This window comes from Leptosomus discolor, chromosome 1 (assembly GCF_034619465.1).
Source record: "Leptosomus discolor isolate bLepDis1 chromosome 1, bLepDis1.hap2, whole genome shotgun sequence".
NCBI lineage: Eukaryota > Metazoa > Chordata > Aves > Leptosomiformes > Leptosomidae > Leptosomus > Leptosomus discolor.
Window position 1 is genome coordinate 194,418,395 of NC_141391.1, and position 18,537 is coordinate 194,436,931.

Here is an 18,537-nt window from a genome sequence, read left to right on the forward strand (position 1 = left end):
AAATGGCAGTGCTCTTTCTGACCTCTCTTAGGGAAATTACTGTCGTTGTTTATCCAAGGCTTTCCTCTGAATTTCTTGCTGTAGTCCTTAGGGTTCACACTGTGTTACCCACTGCTGATGTCTGTAAGCTTCACGGGCAGCTGCCCTTCTGTATTTTTGCATTTCAGGATATCAGCTTGTAGCACCATGGTACTGAAATACCTTGGAAGTGACGTAGTGCGTATCAATATAAGCAAGTGTAATGATTTTAAAGATTTATGTTATTATAAATACTTATTTAATAAACAGTTTTTATTATCCTTGTCAGACTTATCTTTGACAGAAAACACATACCTGAATTTTGTCTTTAAATGTGGGCCTCTACAGTAATTTTTCATACTTTCGTACTTTGACTTTCAGAGTGTAAATATTCACACAATTTCAGAAACAATATTCTGCAGTTGAAAATGGTGTAAAAAGGTGAGGAAAACTTTCTGCTTGAAGTTAATTTTCGTAGTGCTATGAATCATAGTATATTTCAAAAGTTTTATCAAAACCTGAATTATCTAAATGCAAGAAGTTATTTCTCCAAGGATTTATTTTTTTTTTTTAGTAGTGTCACTGCATTTCCCAAATCTTGATTTTGTCCCAGTGCTGAATTTAGGTCATGCAGTTGATTTTCTTATTTTCCATAAGATGAAGAGACAGGTGATTACACCAAAGAACAAGCAGGCTAAAACGACGCTCCATGAAAAAAAAAAATCCCATCTCTCTTCCATCTCATGTTATCCTTGGTGACAAGTGGAGCAGCCTGGGACAAGTGCAAACCTCGCTGCGGCGCCCACATGAACATGGCTGGGGGAGATGAGGAGTGAGAGCGTACGATTGTGGTCACCGCACCGGAGGGGCACGTCAGCAGGGCAGCCTGGGAGTGCACATCAGGGAGGAAAGGCTCGTTTCCCACTTTTTGGTTGGGCCTGTAGAAAACAGCAATCCACTCACTTAAAAACTGCTTGTGGTAACCGAAAAAAAGGAACTGTCTTTGTGGTTGGAAGTGGGGTTTAGGCTGTGAAGACGAGTTCTCTTTTTTTTTTTTTTTTTTTTTTTTTTTTTTTTAGGTAAGCCATGTTGTTTTTCTCAACTGAGACTTGATGGAAGGGGACTGGGTTTGCGTCATCACCGAATTGATGGCAAACGACGTCTTAGTTATTTTAACGACAAGAGGTTCATTCACTTCTACTCTCTGTGCACTAGACCTTCAAACATTTGGGAATCCCAGCCCGCTCTGGAGGTAACTGAATCATCTATTAAGTTAGAGCCCATTTCAGATTCAGTCACTGTGTTTCCTTTCTCACAGATTTTATATTCTCTGTTTCAGGCGGGTAATAGTCTGGAAAAAAGATCTGGAACCTATGGGTTTTTTTTCTCTGTATTGAGTTTATACCCTGTAGATTTCAGTTACAGAAGGACATGAAGTAGCAACAGAAGTTGCAAAGTTGACAATTAAATTTTATTTTAATTAGTCAGGAGAGCCTCTGCTAATTCCATATGGATGTGGAAGTGTAGTGTTAGTAGGAAGAATCCTCCCCTTTTGTGAGCCGACCACACAGCAGAGCGTCCTTGCTGCGAGAGTGAGCAGGCTGGAGCCTGAGAACCAATGCCGTGGGACAATAAGTTCTTTCATTTCTTGCACGAATGCTGTCTTGGGTGCCAGCTAGAACTTTTTCCCTCCCTGTAGTGCCCCTTACACATGTCTTTCTGTTTGCTGTACCTTTTCCAGCCCTCATTTTATACCCCAGACTATTTACTTGAAGGAAAGTGATTTGTGCCCTTCTATTTTGCTCAGCAAAGGATAACATTGATTTTGCTATGGATGAAGAATTGTACTTTCAATATGCTGGGGTAAGATGGGAACAATTTTGTTTTAACTTGGAAACCAGTTATGGGGAGATCTAGCTCTTTTCAAGAGCTCCTCTGCGATTCCTTTGTGGCTTGAAGCATTGGAGTGTATCACTCTCCTTTTCAGGACTGTGGAGAAGATGGACCAAGCACCATACTGGAATTCGAGGCATCCTCTCTCTTGTCTTAATACTTATTTATGGATCATTGCCTGAAGTAACTGTGGAACAGTTCTGTAGCTGCTCTGCAAATTAGAGGAAAACTTTTCTCTTTCCCCAGCCCAGCTAGCATCTAGTGTTGCATCAAAGCCCGTCTTCAAAATTGTATTGCGCAGGGTTTGTTGAAACACTCTTTTTATTCTCTTTCCTTGGTTTATTCCTCAGTAGAGATGTGACTACTGAGCTTTACACCCAGCAATAACCATGAGTGGAGTAGATAAGTTCATTTTGATTTATCCACAGGTATTAAAAGGAATGTTTATTCCTTCCTCTAAGTTGCCTGACAGTTTTTAAATCCAATGTAATGAAATCTCCCTTCAGCCATTAATCAGCCACCATAAAGCTCAAGAACTTCACCAGTTAAAAAAATAAAAACATGTACTTCCCTTACTGCGATCTGCAAATCTGTTGTTAGAGAACATTTCCTTAACAACAGGAATCTTGCTCTGGCTTTGAAATGTCAGTTCTGTTTGCAGCGTGACTGACCTCCCACCCTGATCAGCATGGTTCTGACCAGGAAGCCTCATCCTTACTGAGTGGGGGGGAGCACAGGGAAGCACATTCAAAATCCACCCTTTTTACTGTCAGCACAATGTACGGTGTATGTACTCGCCCTCTAAGAGCTGGCTTGAGATCAGTAGTTTACTCCCAATAGGTCAACGAACAGCTGGCAAATATGTAATGCAACTCAGCAACAACTTGCCAATTGGATCCTGATGGATGATTTAATACCTTTCATGTAGTTTTTCTGGGTTTTTTTTTGGTTTTGTTTTTGGGATTTTTTTTTGGTTTGTTTTCTTTTTACTTTTAATTTTGTGTCTGGCATATAACAACTCTAAGGAAGAGGCATGAACTGCACCTTGGTTCCTGTTGGGGTTGTGCTGGGGCTCACACCACCAGATCCTGACTGTAGCCCTGTGGTGTGTCAGGGCTGGCCATATCCTGCTAGTCCTGTTCTGCTGCTGCTGCTCTCTGGGAGGCTGAAAGGTGAGATCCCATCAAAGGTCAGCCTTCATCTGGCAGATGGGTCCAGACCTGGGGCTTCTCTGGTGCACCAGACTGTCTTTGGTGCATTAGTACTTCTTTAATCATCTTGCCTCTGTGTGGTTTTGCTAGTTGATGCAAATATTTAGGGGGGGAAAAAAAAAGAAAAAGAGCGGTCTTTATGCATCAGTGTTCTTGAAGGTGTATGGCTCCACCTCATAAAGCAAGGCTGAGAATGTGCGTATCTTGATCAGCCTGATTTTTGAGTTCAGGGAGTTTACTTACATCAGCTCCAGGCCAACTAAAGCCACTGATGCAGTGAACTATGTTATTTTTACAGGGAAAAGAGAATATGCTTAACAAATCTAGAAGCTTAACAAATGTATGCTGTAGGAGCCTTAACAAATATAAACAAAATGAAATTGATCATGCTGCAAACTGGCCTGAGGAGATGAATGAAAACCATCCCTTATTTTTTTTTCAAAACTATATGTGCAGTCAGTTGACTGTTTCTTATGCATACGATACATCAACAAGAACGTGTGCAGTCTGTCCAGTTTCACCTCAGAGATAAGTCTAAAAGTAAATCTTTGGTTTTGATCGCATCCTCGTAAGTAAAGGCAATCAATTTCTTTAAGACCTTAGGAATATCTAGAATTTAGCACAGACAGCCAAGTTATTTTAATTGGTACTTTCCTGGTTACCCTATTATTATTTTCATTTAAGGACTCTTCCCATGGTCTATTAAGATGGTACATACAAATGATACCAGTGCTTTATGTGAATATCTGCTTTGCTCATGCTCATCAACTCAAACTGAAGGAGAAGAAGTTGTCCTATGAGAACTAATCTAGCTGATTTTTTCTTTTTTCTTTTTCTAACTAAAATACTGCTGTATGTGTGGCGCAGCAGTGCCTGAAGCCCCATACCGGTTTGGTGACCAGGTGCCTTGTAAACTTGTATGAGAACCCAGCAGCTGATCTGGAGCAAGATGATGTTAAACTTGGAGAACATCCACAGGAGTCCGTCTGCTAAAAGCAACCATCCTTGAATAAATAGTGATTCTGCGTGCGACAACCTGAAGTAGAGAAATTTAGTTAAGTACCTTTAACCAATTTTCTTTCTATACTTCTTTGTGACAAGTAAATTTTGGAATATATGTAACTCTCTTTTGTAGATGTCATGGTTCTTCAAGCCTACCATCACATATGTTAAAAATATATATATATATATCTCAGCTTCAGACCTACCATTTTTCAGTTGATTGATAGGATATTTTTGTGGATTTTAAGAGGGCCAGAACTGATTTTATTTGAACTCTAGACTTGGTTTTGCAGTGTTTGTTGCAACAGCGTAACACGCAATGCTGACCTGTTTTGTCCAGTTAGGTTTCTTCGCCTTGAATTTTCTCTTATCTATTTAAAAGATGAAACCAAACTTCTTCATTTAAAATACTCTTACCGTAATTACAGTATGGTGAACTGCTGTTCAAAAACTAGAAACCTACTGCACAATTAATAAGGCTTTCTGGGAAAATACTTGCTACTGCTATAGCAGCTCTTTCACAGAGGTCATGGCGGGGAGCCAGCGGAGGTTGGTAGACAGCTAGGCAACAAGAAAAGAACAAGTTTGTCAGCATGTACAGCTGATTACCATGAGAATAATTTTCCATAAGCATAGCCTGCAGAGCATTTGCTTAAGGTGGGGTTAATTTTTCACTAAACTTCCTGAAAACTAAGCCATTTTTAAGTGTGGTAGAAGGTAATTTGTTCAAATCGGATGGAATAAGGCTCAGTATGATCTTTACACTCTTTTCATACTACCCACACACTGCAGTAGGCTGAGGTATGATATTGCAGTGTATATTGGCAGTACAGGATTATTCCTGTAATGATCCATTATGACAATTATTTTGGATAGACATTTTGATTCCTACTAGCTACAGTGATCAATTCAGAACAAGAAAACATGAGAAATGGTCTTAGTGGCAGAAGAGACAGCCTTTAGTTATTATGTTCTCCTGCTTGTGAATGTCATCTAGATTGCCAACATGTAACCATAAGAAATAAATTTACTTTCTTTTCTAGGTTGCTCATGGTTATAACCATAGTGTAACTCTGTGGGAGTGTGGGTTGTCTCAGAAGGTTTATGGTGCTCTGTAACCCAAAATCTCTTACAAAGTATAACTGAATCATAGCTCCAATCTCCAAAGCGAGTTTAAGTGTGTCCAACTGCTGCACTGTACCTATGTTTCTGCTTTCTCTTGCTGTCTCTGTGTGCAAGGTCAAGGCTGAAAGAGAGTATGACACAGGCCTGTGTCATATGGACGCTTCCTTCACGCTGAAATAATCCAGTGCTAGCTGGTTGCCTGAGGAGTGGTGAAAAGCAGATAGACTGGAATAAATGCATGAGCTCTGAACTTTCAAAAGAGAAGACAAAAATCAATTTATATTTGCACTGAAAAAAAATGTTTTTGATGAAATAATAACCCACTCAATTTTTAATATTGTTCTTGAATTTACAGAACATTTGCCAAAGTCTCTATAACCGTGTGTGGGTTATTTCAAATATGATGCAATCCATAACCTGCAGCCTGCTTGATTTTGCAATATGAACTGTCTTTATCCATTATTTATTGAGACGTTATTTATTTAAATACAAGAAGGATCAGAATATTAGACAGAAAGAGCACAGGGCTTTGAGGATGAGTCATAGGAATTAGAAGAATTTCAGTAGTAAAAAGCACTGTGCTTAACTGAGGGGGAAGCCTGAGAATGGTTGGGAGCTGCCCTGGCAATGTGGCCTCGGAAATGTGAGTGCAAGGCCCAGGGGCTTCGGGGAAGAGATTCCCGTGGAAGCCAGGGAGGTATTAGGGCCATTTTGCAAGCCCCTAATGCACCTTATCAGAAATAATTGTGTGGTTCTCTCTGCCCATGTTCTAGAAGATTAAATTAGACTGGAACAGATTCAGAGGAAAGATAGCATGTCTGGGAGAACAGGGAAGAGGAGATGAGGTATCACAGGAAAACAACAGAAGACCTAAGAAAAGATATAAATGTTTCGATACAGTGTATTTCCTGATCATTGAATAGATACAGCTTCTGTTGAATAGATATAATTTCTGTGCATACATGTAGTTTCTAAACAATCCACAATGACTGCATCCTTGTTTATCAGGTGATGAGGGACTTCATGAGGAACACATCACAGAAGAAAAATTTAAAGGAAAGGGCAACGTTGCTTTAAGAAAAATGTTTAGAAAATAATAATGGATACATTTATACAGAAATTTACAGGTTCCTAATTGTGAGGATAGTCTGTAACATGTCTCCAGCAGAATTAAGTGGGGGCAAAATATTGAAGTGCTTTTAAGCTGAAGCTCAAGACATTTATCAAAGTGATTCTATAAAGTCTTGCTTTTAGCACCGAAGGACAGGACTCAATAATTCAGAAAATCCCTTTAGTTTTTCTGTTCATATTTGTCTTTTAGGTATCCTACCATCTAAAAAACAATAATAAAACCTGTCGCTGCTGTGGAAGGAATTCAGAATCCTTCTGTCTTAAGTTGTGTAAAACTAATAAATTATTTGGGGTCTGTTGGAGAACAGTAGCTTCTAAACAAATCTGTCAAATCGTAATTTAAGTCTCTGTTTAGTCTGCAGCAGTGAATTTGCTCTGAATAGAAAATACATGATAAAATATGTCTAATAGGCCTTGTCAAAAAGCTTTTTTTATTCTATTTAGCACTTTCCAATAATAGACAATTTCTACTGCATGTATAAAAAGTAATAAAACTGCTGAAGCCAGAACTGACTGCTGGTTAGTTTAGAACAAAAAAAGTTTATAACCTCTCTTTACAGTGTACTGCTCACTCTCTGTATCTAGAAGTCAGCAGTTAAATAAAGTCTCTCTGGGAGGAAGTTTCCATTCTGAGTCATAAGCATTTGATTGACAACCTTTATAGAAATTTAAATGCAATCCTATTAAACAATACACTTCTATAAACGCTGCAGGAGAGATTTCTTTCAGTGGGTGCGGGGGCAGTAAGCCACAGTATCTCAGAGAACGGCTTGTAGATAATTTGTGTAGCTATGAAAAGCAACAAGGCTGGGAACTGCCAGGCTAGAACATCTCTAGCATCCCATCAGGAAGATGGGCTATCTAATGGTACAGGACCCACCAGCTAGCAGCAATTATCTAAATGGTGTTTGCCCACAGGAAAAAAGCAACAGCCACATAAATAAAAAAAATGTTGGGTTTTCTTTCAGCATCCCATTAGAGCTGGATATTGTTCTTGCAGGCATCATTTGAAACAAGTATGTCAATAAAATGCAAATAACTATCACAATACTTCCTGCTGTGTATTTTAAATGTACAAAATTTATAAAAAATATTTCCTCTAAACTTACTTTGTGGATTCATCAACATTTGGTCTGTCTCTATTTGGCTTCATTTTGAGTTCACTCTCATGCAACTGCAGTATTTAGCCACAGGTTTTACCCTTATAACCCCTGTCTAACCTACATGTGAAAAATATAAATGTGCTAAAAATTATTTTAAAAAAAGCAAACACCACTCTTGTCACAGAAAAATAAGATATGCATAGGGGAAATTAATGTTTCCAATATTAAAAATAATCGTTTGGCACATATAAAGGCCAGTCAACCCACTCAGGATGCTGAGCATACACACCAAGGAGAAAACTAGAGAGATTACAGATGATGTTGTAATGATACAAAGGAAGAATACTGAAAAAAGGAGATATGAAGGTGTTGGACAGCTATCTGGAACAGCACAGAAGACAACGCCAGCAGGCTGGGAGTGCTTGAGATTCCTGTTCTGATTGAATTCCAGCACTCACTAGTACCAGCACACAATCACACTTCTGTGAAGCTGCTTGTAGTCGCTGGGCTGGGCTTGTGGTGAAGTGTTTGGACACATACAGACACTCCTTGGTGGTGGTCAGTTCTCAGTGCAGTTCTCAAAGCCTACACAGACAGATATATGAGCATAAATCCCCACCACTCCCAACATAAACCCTTCTGCTGGTCATGCACCCAATGCTGTGCAAGTCATTTCTTGTTTTCACCCTTCTGCTATCATGACCTCTAGATTGTTTAAGATATGGCACTGGCATTAGCTTCCTGGGGAAGGGCATCTCAAGGTGGTTGCAAGCCATGTGTGTGGATGCAAACGCTGTACAGCTCAGCACTGTGTTTATCAGAAGAGTGCCAAAAGAGAAATGCAGTGAGGCCCTGCCTCTGCAAGAGAGTAGTACTACCGATGCTTTCTGTCTTTTAGCAATAATTTTGTTCACCATTTCCACTTCTACGTGTTGTTTCTTCTTTGTTAATTTCAAGTAAACAGTTGCTTAGTTAGTGGTCAGCTGGTCTAGCTTTCCATTCTCCTTCAAAAGCACAGTTACTAATAAAAGTTTGTGCTTTGCTGTACTTGGTTTTCTCTAGGTGAAACTAAATAGCTAAAGTTATGCCAAAAGTTTTAACAAGCAAACAGACAAAACCCAGTAAACAATCTACACTACTGAGTTGTGTTTCAACACACGTGTCTGAGCCAGTAATCAGAGATTTAAAATACTTGGAAATGAAATTGTCCATTAAGCAGTGCAGTGCATAAAGGGAATCAGCTGTAGTATACTCTGAAGATCAGCAGTACTTTTGCACCAGGGGGGTAACATCCCTCCCCCTAGAAAAACACTACAAGTCTGTAATGCATCAGTACGTCATGTCTCATGATAGCCCACAATCCGGAAAGCACTATGCTCCTTTACAGCTCGTTCCATCAAAATTGCCATGTATTGCAGAGATGGGAGCATTTGTGTGTGTATACATATGTATTAGTACACATATCATCACTGATTTTTGTTGTCTTGCACTTCTGTTCCAACAGGGATGCATCCTGGCCACTCAAGTAAAGGAAAACTCTCACCAGAGAACCATTTGCCTTCAACAACCTTGAAAAGCATCATTTGTCTTTGGCCTTACAAATGCTTATTATACTGGAATTTTTGCACCAGCTAAGGCTATAACTGAACCTTTAATGTGGCTGTACTGTCTGGATGAGGTTTTATAGCCCAGGACCTAAGGACAGGCAGGGCTTCCAAGAAGGTAGAGCTTTTTCTTAGAAAGCTTAGAATAGCTCTGCTTTCTCACATGGAATTTTGAAGTCGCTGCTGGTCACTCAAGATAACTTGAATACAAAATAGTGTGAAAAACCTCCTGTTCTCAAAGTGCTGATGTGTTTGCGGGTTTTGTAAGCAACTGGCATATAAATGTAAACATGTAAACCTCCTCCAATGGTAAACCTTTCTGATGAATCAAAGAGATCTGTAGTGGGTGCAAGTTGAGCTCCTCAGATGTATGAGAATTTAAATGCACTGCGAACTTGGCAGGTGCTCCAGTGTGTAGTCTTATCTGCAGTGAGGTAAATAAGATTTTTACTAATGAAAGGTGTGGTAACAATCCTGGACCCCCAAACAGCCATAGCTCAGTGCTCAACCCTTGTGTATTCTGTTTTCAGCCACTTCCTGTTTTAAGACTTAAAATCCTAAACTATTCTATCAAATTCTGTCTGTTTTGATACATTACTGAAAAGACTTCTGCCCCCCTTGAGCTGAAGGTAGTGAAAATATAGAGACTTGTTAATAAATATCTTTTTTTTTTTAAAATACATGATTATTGAATGAAGAAATTCCAGAATGGTTGTGTGTTGTGTTTCTGTCTGAATGTTAAATAAATCTTCTTTGATTGATAAATCTTGATGATGATAAATCCGGATAAATCTTTTGGTGTCTTCCATTTCATAACAATAAATTTATTTCTAATTTAGTTAGAAACACTAAAGTGTTCACAAATGCTGAAAAAGAGAAACTATATTCAGCTGTTGCCCATTCTAATTACAAGCAGATCAAGGAATTGCAGAGAATGCGGAAATTAACATGGCAATCAGTATGACGAATGGTGGTGACCAAGCTTTCTGCAATTATAAAACCAGCTCTGGGTCCTTTCAGTCTCATTCGAAATATTGTTCAAACTGATGATGCAAAGTTTAAAGTTTAGAGGATTCTCCATTGAAATTCTATGCCTGTCCCTAGTTAGCAACGATGGGCTGCAAATGGCCGGGGAAGAGATTTGAGGAAAGGTTCCAGCTGCACCATGCTTGCGGTCGGGCCCAGGGTGCTGCAGGAAGAGCTTCTACACTTGGTGACATTTTCAACCCAATAAATACAGCAGGACATGAAAAGGTGGGTGGAGTGGCTAGCATTTAAATGAGACGGAATGCTTCTCACATCAAAAGAGATTCAGTCCAAGAATTGGCCAAAGGGTTAACCAGGTTCTTGCCTTGCCTAAGGCAGTATTTCCATAATGATTTTGGTCTGTGCAAATGCTTACTATGAATGTGGAGCCAGGGAGCCTAGGCAAACTCCTGAATTTGCCAAGGGCTTTGTGTTGGGCTAGGGATTGTTCTCTTTCCTTAAAGGGCTAGGGATTGTTCTCTTTCCTTAGACATTGGACATTTAACTTCTAGTCAGTGTATCTTACCCAGATTACATCTATACTGTATTTCTGTAACTCTTCATAGAGTCACAGAATGCCAGGTTGGAAGGCACCTCAAGGGTCATCTGGTCCAACCAATTTTCTAACAAATGTTCTCAGTTTATTGCACAAGGTTCTGGTGTCTTTCCTCATCGGGTGAATAATTGGGCTGGTTTGCTACATGCACTTTTAGTCTCTATTGCTTAATCTCTACAAATTCACAGGTAGCTAATTACAGCCTTCCTCAGTAAGATTTTGGGGAAGCATTTTCTTATGATTTGCCTTTACAACTTTATATATACGTATATCTCTTTATATTCTTTTGCTTATTCAAGGTTAAATACTGCCATTGTTTTACAACATGCATCCATGTAGTGTTCTGGAATAACCTTTCTGAGGAGAGGAGATCTCAGATAGGCTATATCCCATCTGGAATCCCTGTAGATATGTCCTGAGTCAGGAGTTCCAAAATGGACACCTTAACCTCCTTGAGGGTATGGTACGGTATAAAGCCCAGATGAATAATCCCCCAGCATTTTAACCTTGAAGAACTGAAAATTCTGAGAGCTGTGTCCAGAAACATGTGGGTGCCAAGTGTGTCCGGTCAGGGGGGTGAAGGTGGAATCACTGGGATGTTGTGTGTTTTCCTGCTTGAGTTCTGGGCAGCAGAAGATCCTGAACTGCTGTCCTGTCCCATGCCTGGAGGATGGGCAAGACCTGTCCCATCTCTTCATCTCACCAGAGAGGATCTCCACACCTTGCAGGTGTAGACGAACTGTTGGGCAGCAAAACTGACCATCCTTCCCATTTTCTCCCCATGTTTCTGGGACAGCTAGTCCTGTGACAGGGTCAAGGGAAGAAGATGTACCCCAGTGCTGTGAAGTTCAGCCTTCTATTCAGCAACAGAGAAACAACCTCTGAGCTTTGCTCGCAAGGGGTAACGCCAACGCAGAACCATATTCTTTGCCTGAGTATCTGATTTTGGAAGGAGGATACTCTTGTGCTAGGTTTTGGTTTACAACCCAGCTCATATTCTGACACTTTAATTTTGGAAAATAGCTACAATTAACAAGAAATATCTTAGGGTTGACTTACATTGCAGTGATTAAACAGAGCAGTTACTGTTACTTTGCACATTAACTTTTGTGAATGCCACTTTATGCGTGCATTTACCACAGGCAAAAAGAACTGAAAACATTTTTTTCTAAATGTAAAGCTACCAGTGCTATAATATATAGTTCCTCTCATAGGTTCACCACAAAGGATGACGCCAACCTCTTGACACAGCGTGTGCACCCTATACTAAGCTATTTTAATGGCTCTTAATTCAGTTTTGATCTTTAGAGCTTGCTCTTGAGGTCTGTATCAAAGACAGTCTGGTTTAAGTCATTTGGAGTGCTGAATTAAATATCATACACAGGGCTCAAAAAGTCTTGATAATGTCATTTATGTGAGGCACAAGGGGTGGGATTCATTTAACTGCGTGCAGATCACTCCAGGAGCTGTCTAAGTCTGTGCTAATCACATCATTTTCCCTTTATAACCAAAGAAGAGAAATAAGCACTTTAAGGGTATGAGTCAGCTGATCTATTTCAGGTATCTGGTATAAAATGAGATGAACTGCACCTTAAAAGCAACTGTTACTCCCTAGTGGCTTCAAAAGGAGCTTTGGTGGCCAGTTCAGGTATAGACATTTGTACTGGTGAAGTCTAAAGTGAGGTGAATCCCGCTGAGATGACTGACAGTAATTATGGGCATGCCTTTAAATAGATGAGCTCAAGCACTACACATTTTGCTCTTAGCCCTACAGCTGTTTGCACGTCAAACAAGCCAGTAATACTCTTATCATCAACAATATTCTTGATCTTCTCTTTTTTGTCTCCATAGTAGGTTGCTGACAAGTCTGACTGGTCTTTTAAAAGTAGAACAAATGGAGCTATCTAAAAAAAAAAAAAGGAATGAGAAAAATGAGTCTGCATCTTGATAATTCTCAGAGTGAAGGCACGGGTCTCAGTTTTTAAACAAACTGAAATCCTCTATATGTGAATTTGAACAATTTTGACTCCCTTCTGGGAGTAAGACATTGCCACTGCAAATGTAGACATTATTTTCTTGATAGGCATATTTTAGCTTGCTCTTTTTTTTGTTTGTTTGTTTGTTTTTTTTTAATTTTCTGGGGCTGACCTCAAAAGAGTTTTTCAAAAATCATTCATAGACATTAGCTGACATCTCAGAAATATGTGTAGTATGGTAAGTTATTAAAATATTGTGCACTTTTTGCATAATAGGGCACAGCTCTTCTTTAAAGTCTTCTGAAACAATGATTATTTTTTAGACTCAAAAGGCCACTCTGTAGAATTATGAGAACCAAAAAAGGAGGGGTTGGTTGGAATGAGAGAAAAGTGAAAAACTACATTTACTAAAGAAAAAAACACTTTCATTTTTACCCACAAGATGGTGCCACTTCCTCAATTTAAAGTGCAATTCTCCTTTGAAAACAATATAAAAATGACACTTAGGAAATTAATCCCCGCGAAAAGGAGCACAGCAGTCCTACTAGTGCCTTTAAAATAGTGTTTAAATGGCATTTAAATGACATATGGTCCTTGTACTTGCCCTCTCTACGAAAGTAAGATACATCCAGCATGAATTCAAGGCCATACTTGCTAATCTGCATGACAGAAATAACCTGTTAGTGCACTGCTAGCTCTTCAGAGTCACAGTGCTCGGTCTGAGTGGGGTTCCGCTTCTTTCCGTGCACCGTAAAAATAGCCATTTAATAAATTTCAAGACGTTGTAGCTAAGGAAATGTACTGAAGGTGGGCAATCTGCACAGACACAACTGCAATTTAAGAGTGGGATTGCCAATGTGTGGCTGAGAACACATCTGAGAGCGTTTGTTGCTGAGAATGATTAATAGGGTGGAAAGCTACTAGCTTTCCTTTAGGTTGCTGTGGGGTTTACAAAGTTGACAGTTAGAAAAAGAAGACAAAACACTGCTAACTTTTAAACTAAATGCGTAGGAAAAGTGAAAATGGAGAATATTCACAATATCATTTTTATAGTCACTTCAGAATAAGACCTTTTGTGATGTTTTATTATAATTATTATCACCTTATTAACGGTGAAAACCTGAAAGATTATGTCACCTATTTTTGGTTTTGTACCACACTTCATCTGTAAAAATATCTTCAAGTCAAATACTGAAATGGCAGGAGATGGCAAAAGAGGCAACTCCTTGGCGGCTATCTGTCCCCATCCTTGGCTGCTCTTTGCTCATCCCCTTCCAGTCCATCTGGTTCCCCTGGCCTTTGCCCCCTTCTCCCATTCATACTGCAGCATCTCCTACCTGGTTGCTTCCCCCCTCTGCTTCCCCTCGCACTCATTTAGTAACTGCTTCCTCTGTAGGGCAGCCAAAGAAGTGCAGGGGAGCAAAACAGCATGGAGAGTCTCCTTGCTTTTATTTGGGGTTCAAGTTAGCTGAAAGTAGGGTCTAGTGATGCAAAAACATTGAGTAAACTTGACCATGTGCACCACTGCCAGTCCAACACGTGTTGAGGATATGTTTTAATTTACTAAGAATAGAGGCATAATTTTGCATTTTATCAGGACATACTAATCTGTATTTAAGGTGGAAAAAGCAGCCTTTTATTCAAATGAGTTGTGTGCCTGATTCCTACTGAACCTCAAAGCACATAGGCTCCTGCATCTCTCAGGCAGTCCTATGAGTTTTATTTGAGATTATAATCCAAAACTGTTTCTATTCACATGGTTAGGAACAGCAGGGCGAATGACTGAAACGGTTTCAAGTATTTTTATTGCCCAACTTATCTTCTGAAATACAGAAACCCCAATACAAATATCTGAATGACAAAGCATGGCTTTTCCTCCCAACCATGAAGCAAGTCGTTGTCTCGAGGTAACTCCCCACTCACCCGGCTTCCGCCTGGCCCAGGTGATAAGGTTTCATGCCTAAGTAATCCCTAATTCTGGAGGGAATAGGTTATCCAGCACCGGAAGCATGTTACCATCCCCATTGTGTGTCAAAAGGGTTTATGTACTTCAAATTGTGTAAGTATGGGATTTTCCATGACTCAGAGTAGTATGACAGCTCCATACCTAGTTTGTTCAGGCAAGCTGCACGGGTATGTCCCAGCCTAGGTCATGTAGGGTGTTTCTCTGATGCAATCCAGTTCCTTACAGGAGCTCCCCATATGCATGTGAAGCCTGTGCTTGAAAAAGGAAAATTAGTTTAAAGATGAGACACAAACTCTTACGGAAAATGACTGTACTACTTCCTTGATTTGCACAAAAATCTGGATTTGAGGTTATGTTGCAAAGACCTTGGTTTTTACTAGTTATGTAAGAAGGAAAATTACATTTAATTTTTATTAAAATGCCAAAAAAAGGAAGATGAATAGAGAGAAGGGAGAAAGAAAACAGAAAGAGCTTTAAAATGACAGTTAAAATTTTCAAAGAAATGGATATAATTTGGGTTAAATCTTATTAGAAACCTCAGTACACCATATTTCTAAATAGTTCTGCTTTATAATATATTTTTTACATTATACCATATTTTTAGAGGAAAAAGTCCTCTTATTTGGTAGTCTTTAAACTCATAATTAATGCCTCTTCTGCAGAAAAAAAAAAAAAAGTGTTGATTTCAGACAGTAGCATTTGTATTTCACAATTAAAGTTGAATCATATTTCCTTGTAAAGCAAAACAAAGCCCTCTGGTAGGAAGGGGAAAGAGGAAGGAATAGCAAAGGCAGGAAAATATAGCTTCTGCATCTGGGTAACTTTTGGAGCACATGATCCAACAGTGTTCTTCGGGCCAGGAAAAACATTTGCCTTTTTGCTCTTATTTTCCTCTCTATAATTCATGGAAAACTTTTTTGGCTTTTTTTTTTTAGAATTAGATCTGGTTGTTTGGGACTGCTTTTTAGCTTACTGCACTAAGCTAAATGTGGCAGGGTTAAGGCCATCTGCCTGGCTAAGATGGGTTCTCATTCAGACAGAGAGCAGAAAGGATTGAGAAAAAACAATGCGAAGAAGAAAAAGAAGCTGGAAAGGAAGTCCATGCATTAGAAGGATGGTTATTAGAAAGGACTTGTGTCAGAGGCATGAGACGGCTCTCCCCACAACTGATTGCTGCTGCCTGTTTGGTGCCAGAGCTGCTGAGCATCGCCACCCCTGCAGATGCAGCTGCCCCATGGTGCTACAAACATCACCCGTTTGCTCTCTGTTTTTGGCGTGGTGTAATGCAGGTGTGCAAGACTAGTGGAGTCTGGGTGCTGGTTCACAGTTCTGCTGTCCCTGTTTCATCTCCAACACTTTTAGAGTCTTTCCTTTTTCACTTCTCCCACACAAAGAGCATTTCAACGGCCAAGAGGCATGACCAAACTGAACACTTCTGCAAATGTCTATATTTATCATATTTCTGCTAGCTGACAAACAACTTTTTGACAACATTTCATGAGCCTGAGTGCTCAACAAAGAAAAGGGCTAAATAATTTCAGGAAAACAGCTATCTTGGTTTTATCGGTAGCTTACTGTTACCCTCCCCACTTATCCAAGTTCTGGTTTACAGCACACGCTTTAGAAAATGAGTCTGAAGTTTGAAGTGCATTTTGTGTGAAGTGGGTTTCTGATTGTGATTTCTGTGTGTATATATATATATATATGGATGTGGATAAGCAGAGTCTTTTTTTTTCCACAAGAAGCTTTTCCTCAAGTGTTAATTATTTTCTTTTAGCATCCAAAACTGCTTATTGTGGAAGTGAAAAATCTTCTTTTTCAACATGGAGGAATAACCTGATCTCATGAGTTTTCTATGATCCTGCTTGTTTTCACACCATGTTAGAAAAACTACAAAAATTGTGGAGATATGATTTAGCTGCAGGCCCCAGCATTTGCTTTCTGGCTATACAATAGAAACAGAAGAAAGCTGCCTTGCAGAAGTATGTGGGAGGTCATGGCTGTTCTTTAGCTTCCTCTTTAGTCGACATAAATTGACATTTTTTTCTCCTTATTCATTTATCTCCTGCTGTTGCTTGAAAGTACCGTCAGCCATACAGGCCTGTGAGTCAGCCACCTCTCTGCATGAAGCTGAACAATAAATTCCATTTCTTCCTCCTTGCAGTTTAAATATAACTTCATTCCTCTGTTCAACCAGGAACAAGGTCTGTTGCTTTTTCTTTTCCTATGTGATGAGATTACCAACTCCCTTTGGTGTGACAACGAAAATTCACCTAGCTTCAGAAAAAAGTGAATGCACAAGATTTTTTTCTAAAGGAGTGCCAAAATAATGGCAATATCACAGAAAAAAATTAGGAAAATTTTTTTTGAGTTTGAGTTGAACATTTTTTTTACTCACCTTCTTTGAGTAAGGTATTTCTTCAGACAGCAACATTTCAGATATGGTGACTCTTATCTTCAGGGAAATGTGTTCAGCAAGTCAGCCCTACTTTTCCCTGCTTGCTAGGTGTACCAAGAGTTGGGAAGCCACAGATCTGATTTTGTAAGAGTTGTTAATAAAGCATTTATCTCTCCAAAACTATGATCTGAATGTGATAAGCTTATGAATGTTTGCAGGCTTTGAGCTTTAAACATATTTTCTATCTTTGTAGTGTGTCTTTGTATTGTGAATGTAACTATGGCCAGAGTAAGATCTCAGCTACCTAAGTGCAAAGGCCTAGAATGCTGAGTGTATTCTCAGGAGCTCCTTGCAAGAATACCTAAAAACTAAGATTGACCAAACCACTGGATACATACCGAAGTGCACACTTTTTGCATTTACCCATAGAATTAAATATTTGCAGAAATGCAAAGTTTCTGTCTTAAATGGATTTTTAGGTTCTTTAGGAAACACAAGGAAAGTGAAGGGGGTTTATCTTTAGTTTCTTATGTTTTGTGTTAGGCTAAGAGGAAACATTAGATGTTCCTTGCCCAGAGCCTCTAACCTTATTGCAACATTTCCTTGTAACACTGTTAAATCCCTGATCTTACTCCTGACGAAACCAGATCACTATCCCAAACCTCACACTAGTGTTGGCTGATTTGTAATGGCCTTGGTATTCACAGGTCTGGCCTTTATTTCACCCTAAAGCTGTATACACCCACTGTACACACCCACTGTCCTTTGCTGCGTGGCAGAAGTGCTGCTCACACGCAGGTTGTACATATATTATTCAGAGGCACTTGTACTGGAAAGAGTTTTTATATATATATATATATATATATATATATATATGGTTTGGCATCTGTGGGTTGCGTTGGCAGTTCGGCAGCATACAGTCTGATGCCTCCTAGCAAAATAAGTGGAGTAGGTTGGATTTGGTCCTGGAGCTTGAGGGAGGTGGATAGGGCACTGGGTTGGAGGCTGAGTGCTGGCAATGGGGGCCAAGCACTCTTCTGTCAGAGGTGATCTGAGCATCCTTGACTTCAGCCAAACTTCACTGAAAACCTGTCACAACGGAGTGCTGTTCCCCAAAAAAGGTGTTGGTGATAAGCATTGACAAAAAGGCAGCTAACAGTTGTACCGGCATCCCAAATTTGTCCCTGTCCTAACAGAAAGCTGGGAGAGGCAGCTTATTCTGTCTCATGGTTAGCTAGATATTTTTAGGGTGTGTTTTAGTTTTGGTTTATCTAGCCATAAAATCAAATGTCCAGTAAGCATGATTAAATGTGTTCAGAAATGCAAGAGAGGGACCTAATCCTTTAACCCGCTAACCCTTGAAGGGATAGATTTATAAAATTACGTAAGGGCTTAAAGTGCAAATAACTATGTAATAATATTCTCAGAAGCAACAAACCTGGTTCAGTGCTATTGGTCTTACGCCCAAAGATAGCTAGGTGCCTGACTGCACTGAAATCACCAATGAACAGGAATTAAATATTTGAAT